The sequence below is a fragment of the Teleopsis dalmanni genome, chromosome 2 (genome assembly GCF_002237135.1).
Source record: "Teleopsis dalmanni isolate 2A chromosome 2, ASM223713v2, whole genome shotgun sequence".
NCBI lineage: Eukaryota > Metazoa > Arthropoda > Insecta > Diptera > Diopsidae > Teleopsis > Teleopsis dalmanni.
The window spans coordinates 213,421,505-213,431,664 of record NC_051847.1 but is presented as its reverse complement, the minus strand read 5'-3'; the positions used below and the strand labels follow the sequence as shown (position 1 = coordinate 213,431,664).

General features: G+C 31.2%; 1 protein-coding gene across 1 annotated transcript in view; it reads left to right on the top strand.

The window, feature by feature from the left end:
* Positions 1 to 10,160, top strand: part of LOC119685464 (sex determination protein fruitless-like) — a 421,971-nt gene that overhangs the window by 192,783 nt on the left and 219,028 nt on the right. The gene's annotated exons all lie outside the window — the stretch shown is intronic.

The window sequence follows — 10,160 nt, the reverse complement described above, 5'->3', positions numbered from 1 at the left end:
TTATTTTCTAGTATTGTTCCAGTCGAGATGTCACTTCTATAGTCACACAGTCACAGTGTCATTTGCAGCTTAACTTTTGGCAACAAATACTAAACTTGGCGAGCACATCAATCACAGTTGAGCTGGCATAGCATTTAACATAACGGTCAAATGCATAAACATGAACTATGAAATATTATTGTGATATTTTAAATATTTTTATTTATTTTTAAAATTTTATTTTACACAATGTCGCCAAAGTGAAAATGAAATTTACACTTCAAAAAGTACAGTGTAATGCCAAGAGCCGTGACAACTGTGGTATATCAGGAACGCTGCCTGCCACGGTGCGAACTTGAAATTGAAAATGTAAATTATATTAGCCAGCCATGATGCATAAATTGTGCAAAAGTGTATGAATGCATTTAGACGCACTTATCTGGCTATCTTTACACATAGTAGGCCGCAACTGTAGGTGCATCCGTGTAGGCACACGAATTCGCTGCCAATAGCAAAGACGAGCAGTTCATGAAATTCGTTACATCAAATGTAAATATTCAATGCGAATTGCAACATCACTGCAAATTCTTTGCTCCATAATCGTCAGGTTAGTGACTACATGAAGGCTAGAACAAGGCAATATCTGCTGGTTAGATCGACTGCCGTTTGGATGGATGCATGTTGCCCGCAGACAAGACACGATAGACACGACAAACACGATAAACATGACAACAACGACACAGTATGACAACTACGACAAGCTACTGTATTGGCCAGTTGGTTTGCTTGCTCAACAACTATAATAAGAACAATGTGGAGGATGATATGGATATATATTGCTAATATGGTTCACGTTGTCATTGCTGTTGTTGCACATTCTGTTGAATTTCACTATTTCACTATTGTAGTTCTGCTGCACTTTCTCATGTCAAGTTTGTGGCATGCTTTTCTCTATAGAAATTTTTTTGCAACAAAAATTTTTTACGAAGATATATTTCAAATTTTATTTATTTTTTTTATATATTTTTTAGGTATGGTTTTATTAGGACATTTTGCGAAATGGCTTATGTACTTTGTGCAATATAAACGCTACTTGAGATCTATTAACTGTGAAAGCTGCACGAACTAACGTCAAGAGCATCCATCAAGTGACTGCATTTAATGGAAGTCAGTGCCAAGAGCAAAATTTTGAAGATACTTTTTCGTTTCGACTCCGACAGTTGCTAGTTTGGTGGCTGGGCTGCCTGTTGAAGTTGATGACTGTTGCTATGATATGCATGAAATGTTAACACTTATTGGTCTGCTTTTGCAATTTTACGGAATTTTGTCAACCAAAAAAAAAAAATTTACAAAATATTTAGTAAACTTACAAAAAAAAAAACAATTTAATTAAATTTAAAACAAACTTAATTAGCAATTTGACGAAAATAGTTCATGTTTCTAAAAGCAGGCAAAGTAGAAATTGATTTAATTATGAAAAATAGTTTAAATTTTTATAAGAAATATACAAAATTTCAATTAACACTAGCTAAATAAAGTGCTAAATTTATAATGTCTACTAGTTTCAATGATATACCTATGTATCTTTTGTATTGTCAATATACTTTAATGATTATGATTATTAAATAAAAACTTATATCAAATCAAAAAAAAAAAAAATAAAAAACAATTTCCTATAAACTTATATTTTGTTAATAATAGTTTAATAATATTGATAACTAACATTGAAAAAAATAAAACTGACTTCCAATTTGACAATATAATAAGCAAGTTCTTTCAAATAAACGATCGCCTCACTTTTTTCAATACCCAAATAGCAATAAGACTCACAATGACATATATCAACTATATAATTAAAATCCAAATGGATTTCTTGATGGAAATAAAATAAAAGTTTTCGCCCTACTTCTACCAGGCGTGTACTCCATTAGGTTCGACAAGTATATGGCCCTATTAGAACGGACGACGAGACATTCAGAAGATGAACAAACAACGAAATTGATAACCTGCTTTAAAATGAAATGCAATCACGTTACAAGAATGAGACCTGAAAGAAATCCGGCCAATATATTTAATGCTAATGCATTGACAACAAGGCACAGAGGCAGACCATGGCTGAGATGGAAGGAAAATGTGTACGTGGACGTCAGAAAGCTCTAAGTTCTGAATTGAAAACAACTGCACAAGATCGAAGCAGATGGAGGTAGGTTGCGAAGGAGGCCAAGGTTCACACTGGATTGTAGGTCCAAATAACAGTTGAAGAAGGAAAGTTTTCACCTAAAATATAATTGCTCCTGCATTTTATTTATTTATTTTATTTATTTATTTTATTTATTTATTTTATTTATTTATTTTATTTATTTATTTTATTTATTTATTTACCATTGAAATAACTAATCAGAAAATTAAATTATAATAACATATTGATTAAACGATTTTCTTGAAACCATTGGACCATCTAGCAAACGAGATAAAAATGATCACCAATTCATTGTACACCCAAAATTGTGGCTTTATAAATAAAATTAAACAAAGAGACTTGTGATCTATGAACAAAACAAAACTCATAATGAATATCAAATGAGTTATTCGTTTAAGATGTTAGCGCTACTATAAGACTCAATGACATAGAAAAAGAAATCAGAAAATTGGATTTTAAAAGTCCCCAAAAAGTGAAAATAATTTCAATTTTTCAAAAAGTCATTTATTTATATCACTATACCTTGAGAACAGGATCGAACACTATGATCTACGGCCTGCGATTTCACGTGTATATTATCAATCATTGAAAAAAATCCTTTGAGTATCTTTTTGAGCTAGAAAAAAAGTAGCAACGTAGCCTAACTTTATATAGAGGTTATGGAGTTACTATGATTTTATTTAATAGTTGAATATATGAATTCTAACAATAAATACGCAACAAATTTGTACAATTCACTTCGCTTTAGTCCTATGACGATCCTATTTCTTCAGTATTCTTTTCTACTAATGATAAATGATTCTATAATATTAATACGAATAATCTGTTTAATATTTTCTCGACTGTTCTAATAACATTTGTACCTAATAACATCATAAGTTCATTGATACTAAATTTTACTGCACAAAACATTATTAGGATACATGGCAAGTGGTACATCGCTACATTTTGCTCAGTATATATATTAGCTATGTACCGCTGCTATATATTAGTATTATCTATATATTAGTATTATAGGCGTATTATATATACGCCTATTCGGTTTGTGTACAAAACACATAAAAACAATTTGACACTCTCAACTAACTGTTTGACACTCTTATGTTACTGGCAGTGCAACCAATACATTAAAAAGGATTCGAGAAACTAGATAGAGCTCACCTTTTTTCAAGTGCAATTATCAAGATATGAAGTTAGTTTATGAAATATATTTTACAATTGGAGCATTAAGTATTTAGTTTACTTTCAAAAATTAATAAATTTGTATAAACAAACCATAAATTACTTTAAAGCCCACACTTTCCTAAATGAATATTTTTAGTACTTAAGCAAAAACGTTAAGCAAAATGTAAAAAAATTGCAGTAACCCAGTTTGAAGCAACTTTTCAAATATATATACGAACGAGTGTGTTTGTATTTTAATATATTTTTTCTGTTAAACTCTGCAATTTATCATTTGTATTTGTTGGTTTTTTTTCAAAAAAGATTTTCATTTTAAAAACTCATTTCATTCAATTTAAAAAAACTTTTGTTTTGTAATTCAACGCGAGTTCTTTGACGTTTTTAACTTAAGCGCCGTCACGTCTCGTTGACGTTTGCATAATTTGTTTCTTACTTAGACATTTTGTATGCAATGTATATTTATATATACATCTATATAATTATATACTTATCATATATAGAATACATAAATAGCAGCAAACATGAAGCATAAACCATAAACGGTTATATACACTTGTTGCAATTAGAGTTGGAGCCATAGAGTGAAGAGCCACAGCGAAATCCTCTTTGAATTGACGGAGTTTCCATACAAATGGAGTGCTATTACTCCCTTTTCATTGTCGCTTCTCTCAACGACTATCATTAGTTGTTTTCATTTTTATTATATTTTTTATTTTATTAATTTTTTTTTTATTTTTCATCTTATTATAATTTAACTTTAACATTTTATGCACACATAATTGCATGGCGAAAAATTATGATGCGCATACGCAGTGATGACTCAGAAGTGGAATTGAGATGGTTCCATTTGTTGCTTTGTTTAGCGAATCACAATTAATTCGAAATGATGCCTTGCCAACATAAATCATGAGTCCATGAATTCATGAATTCATGACTTTTCATGGAACACACATAAATATTATGAAATTTAAGAGTGAATTTAATTTGCTTTATTGCGATTTTAGATGAAAATTTAGCTGTGCTGTAATGATTTTGTAATGAAAACTGAAGCTGAAGTTTTATAGTTTTCAGAAAATTATGTAGACGTGACGTGAACAACTTAGATATGCAATATATTATTTTGTATTATCTATAATTTTATTAGAAATACAATACAACAAGAATATATGTGTTAGATTAGTTTAGGTTTAAAGTGCATGTCTTGATATAGCTATCGTCTATGGGAATATATGTCACTTGGTGACAACTATTGCTTATTATAATACCTTCAAAACTGCCTGGGAGTAAAGAGTTACACTAATTATGGTATTGTCTAGACTGGGCATTGTCCTTGTTAAACCATTTGGTCTTGCAGAAAAAGACGAGTAGACGTACTTATATTCAAAGTTTTCTATTCTATACTTTTACAAATTATATACTCTAAGCTTTCGATGCTTATTTTTTACTTTAGCTACCAACAGCAGAGTACTTTCAAATATCATGCTCTGAGCTTTCGATATCTATTTTACAAAATCACTATACATTAGTATCGGAAAAGCTACCCCGCTTACATAAATAGGAAGTAAAATATACGTAGCAATAAGATTGGCTCATTTAGGCCCCAGAATTGGGCCGATTTCGTGCTACTCCTTATATGTGTAGTATGATCATTTAAATTATTTTTACTTAGTTCAATTTGATTATTTAACTAAATAGATTTAAATTATTTTTTCTTAGTTAAATACAATCGTTAAACCGGTAGATTATCTCAGTATAGCTTTCCTTGTTTCTCCTTTCTTCTCGAAGCGGTGAAAAGAAATTACCTCTTTCCAAACATAGAGTGGTTGCGGGTCTACAAGCAGTAAGGCTGCATTTTTCTGACAAGTTTATCTGTAACTTCGTTGCCTGAACTCCAGCATGACCGCGTAGTTATAGGATCCGTATCTTATTATTTCGGCAAAGATATACTTAGCTATACATCACCTATCTTGATGTCACCTAATAAGAATTTAGTGGCTTTATTGCTGCCTGACAATATCAGTTAGAATAGGCATTCTATGGTTCTGTTAGTTATGTACAAGGTTAAACTGTATACAATTATCTACCCTACACTGCACCAGAAAACTATTGCTTGGCTTTAAACAGGCAATGTCTTTACTAATATATATAATGTTACATATAATGTCTATACTTATAATATAATTAAATATATACATATATATGTACATATAATGATTTTAGTGAATAATGATCTTTCTTTTGATAATTCAAAACATAAGTTCTGTTAGGTAGGTAGGTTCGAGTAGCGGCCTTTTATCCCAAAAAGCTCAAAAAGCTTAATTAGACCAAGTCATCCTAGAAATCTGACATTGAGGTTCGTCAGCCTAGTATTGCTTGCCTATAGTCAGGTATTTTTGTTTAATTGCCAGTTTAACTGTAGCAAGTGGAACGCCTATATCTGAGAAGTGAATATTAGGGAGAAGAGCGCCTACCTTGGCGAGGTCGTCTGTACTACAATTCCCCGAGTAATTCCTGTGGCCAGGAACCCAACCCAAAACTCAAGTTCTGCTAATTATAATTAATTTTTCAAACTTCAAGTAATGTCATAATTAACATTGCTTAAAGCTCTTGTTAATTTATATAAGAGAGATTTACTTAAAAACTTACAAGTTCCACTACTTATAAAACTTTCAATGCAATCAGTTAATATTCATCATTATATTTATGCGCCAAAGTACTAAATGAAAACCAAAAAAAAGCTAAAATACTTGCCACAAAAAACTTAAAATATCATGCAGCAGCTCGTTATGTCAACAGCATGAATATTGCATTTGTTGTCACTAAAGTATTTGGCATATCTGATGGATGTAACGAACGGCGAACGTTGACAATTCATTTGCTGCGACTGGTTTCAGATTAGAGGATTGCATTTCATTTATACCCGTACTATAGCATTCAGATGCATTGCTTTGGATCAGTTCGCTTCAGTTTGGTGAAGTTTGGCTTGGTTTGTTATGGCTTTTGTGCGCATAAAGCATAAATGTGCAACCATAATTTGCAAGACTGATAAATGTAATAAAATAAAAACAAAAAAAAACTATAGAAAAGTAAGCATATATACAGAATGGTACATATACGTATATCTAGATAAAAATGGACACATGTGTGTGTAAAGCAAATTGCATAAGTTAAAATAGCAAAAGCTAACCGTGGCATGCGACCATATTTTTGCCACAAATGACACTAAAGCATAGTTGCGATTGTCTGCGATGAATTGTCTGCGGTGCTCATATATGGCAAACTCTAAATCGGCACATAGATTTCGAACTATTTGTAGCTGGGTTTATGAGCAGCAGTCGCAGCAGTCGCAGCAGTGGAACAGCATGGAAGAGTTTATACTGTACAGAATAAGATGCCACAAGTTGCAAACAGTGGCTGTCGTATTGCAAATAGAGTTAAAATAATGACTTTCTCAAGTATTGTTGGGTTATGTGTGCGTTTTGTATAAATACACACTGTGATACGATGAGTACTTATGTGAAGTTGTTGGAAGTAATAGATATAAAAATATTAAAACAGCTAAAGATAAAAACAAAATACAGCTCCAGCCAAAGACAATTTCATGTGGTAATATTGTTTGCTTGCGTTGTGCTAATATGTAGAGAACAAACAAAGAATACTCGTCTGATTTTTATGCGAGGTTTTTATAAAGAAAAGTAATTTTTCCAATTTAATAGTTATTTGATGTACTTTCAGTTCATTCAATTTTCGAAATGCAATGACAGCAGAAGTTCAATAGACTCTAAAGTTGCACATACTCGAACGTATGTCATGAAGTTACTTTTTGCCAATCAAAGATATTCGCACATAACAGCATATTTGTAAATTTAAATGATTGTGTAAAAAAAATTTATTTTTTTTCTTCTGTTTTGTACCTATAAGCGGATAATTCCAATTAAATTGCAGTGAAGTTCATTTGTCATAAATAAATTAAAAAAAGGAAATCCATCAGCAGCAAAAAGACAAATGAAATCCGCTGAATCCGGCGAATCCGTTGAGGAAAACGGATGTTAACCAGTCGACAAAATGAAAATAAAATAAAAAAAAACATTGTTAGTCATGATGCTACAAATACTTCATTTTCTTTTAAAATAAATATTAAATTAAAAAAATATTTATAGTTTTACACAAAAACTAAAGTGACCCACTTCAAAGTTTGCTGAAAAAAACTCAACTCTTTTTTTGGATTCGTGCGGTCTGCTGATCTGTTAATTGAAATTGCTACATTTAATTCGCACTTCAATTAGTAGTTACTTATCAGCACATAAAACTCATATATTTTTCAACATTGTAAAAGTATTAATTAATAAAAAAATTTTATTTTTCATTTATAATTCACGCCTACCAAAAATGGAGCAACCATATGAGGCCACTAACCAAACGTACCATTTACACAATGCAATCTTTTTTGGTTCATTTTTTGCTATCTGCGAAATTAATCTTTCTCTTCTTTATTCAATTAGTTAGATTTACTCGTATTTTATGTATAAAGGAGTATATACTCTGTATTGCACAGAAATGTACTATTAATTACATTAAGTGTGCTTATCAATTTCATGGCCGCATGCTGTAATCTGTTTTCTGTGATTTTGTGCCACTTTTTGCACTTTTCCTTACTTAATTAATGCAAAAAATTGTAAAAGGAAGATGCGCAACGCCGGGACCATCGTTTGCGATTCTTGCTCCGCCGGATTGCAGAGTTTATGCCTTTCTTTATTTTGAACTCTTTGATTGGATCGCAGCCAAGTTGTCTGCGTATGTGACTTCGGTCATTCTGTGCTGTGCCGCCGCTCCTCTTAGCGCTGGTAAAAACTTTATTTATTTTTATTCCAATATTGAGGGCATGGATAAGTTTGTCCTGCTGCGTAAGTGTCATAATATCGTTTATGCAATTACTTTTAATTTTCCCTCACTTTATGTTCAGCCCCAGTTTTTGTAGAATACGTTTTTTTCAATTCTCTGCATTGAAATATGTTTTAAGAGAAAGTTAATTGGATTGAATTGATCATTGAAGTTGAAAAAGGGAAGTTATTGTCAATTCCAATTTATGTTGGAATGTTAAATATATGATATTAATGTAAAATATTGGAATAATCGGGCTGCAAGTGAAAGGTAAAGTTATGTAATGGAGCAGTATTTGGAGTGCGTACTTATCAATCGAATATTTTGGAACAGTTGTTAAAAGCTCATCAACCCCATAAGTAAAAATTACTTATTGAATCATAGGGTTGAGTCAGAGATAAAAATGCGGGTATAAAAAGCACATTAAACACTTTTAAAATAAAATGTTATGAGGTATTTAATATACATTTTGATATATCAAGAGCGCTGATCTCCATAATAACCTCAAAATAAAGAAATAAAGCCATAGACAAAACTAATAACAGTAGAGTTTATATACATGTAACCTGAGATAATAGAAAACTTCTGAATAACTTTTGTTTCATTCGACGTATAAATTTTAGAAAACATCTCATTGACAAAATCAAAAATGTTTATATATCTTTTATTAATTAAATATTAATTTTTGTGTACAGCTTACTTATGTATAAAAATTGAACTAGTTATAGGTTAGATTTGAGTTGTGGCTTTACACATTAAAGCTCACTTGAGCACAAATAATGGCCCGTTAAATAAACTAGATAAACTAGATGTAGATATTGATTTAACATTGTAAATTAATTGTTTAAGTAACAATAACAATGGCAACCTGAAGATTAAACAAAGTGTTACCATTATTGTATCATAAGATGCTAATACCGATGAGTTTGATATCCAACAAGTTTACAATAGCACATTTAGTCATACTATGTATTCTTGAAAAAACTGTAGAATAACAAAAACAAGTAAAGAAATTAATCCTCATTGAATCAAGATTTATAAGATTGCAAAAGTACTGATACATCTATAATATATGCATCATCTGCTAGGTAAGTAAAAAATCTTTCAAATTAACTTTACTTAGAATAGAAATATACGGGGTACTAGCTTCCAACGGAGCAGAGCACTTCGACCAGATTGATCTTTTGTGCTGCAACTGACCCTAACCGAACAGAAAACATTCCGCCTTTCGAATGAAAGCCAGAATGTCGTTCGTTGAGGACCTCCTAATGTTAGAAGGAGAGAGCAGCTCTCCTCCCAGTGACCTCCTCCTTGGCCAGACCAAGGCTGGGCAGTCACAGAGAATGTGACTGGTAGTCTCGTCTGCTTCTAAGCAGAGTCGACACTTCATCTCTTCGAACAGACCTATTTTTAACTGTACAACTACACTTATTTTCATTACCATTTTATCTTGACTTAGATACTTTTTAAATAATATTACTAAATAATTATTTCATATATACGAAATTAATTCTAATACCGGATATCTTTCTAATCTTCATAAAAAATCGCAAAAATAGTAAAAACAACACGCACAAATAATATAAAAAATTAAACTAAAAAAAACAGGAAAAATTTTTTATTAAAAACTGCACACTTTTATATCTAACCTATTAGTTGAAAGAAAATCTCAGACCATCTTTCAAAAGTTCATATATTTTTTATTTTTTTTGCTAAAATTAGGGTGCAGCTTTGCCGGAACATTTCTATAAATCTCTGCAACAAACCGCAGCAGCACAAAAATAGCAAAAAGAACAATTGGCAATAGTCTGGCATATGAGGCAAGTAAATGCCACGAATAGGCATAGTTTGTGGCTTTTATTTATATTCACAGTTCACAGTTTTTTCTGTACATTTTTTGCACTACTTTTTGACTTTG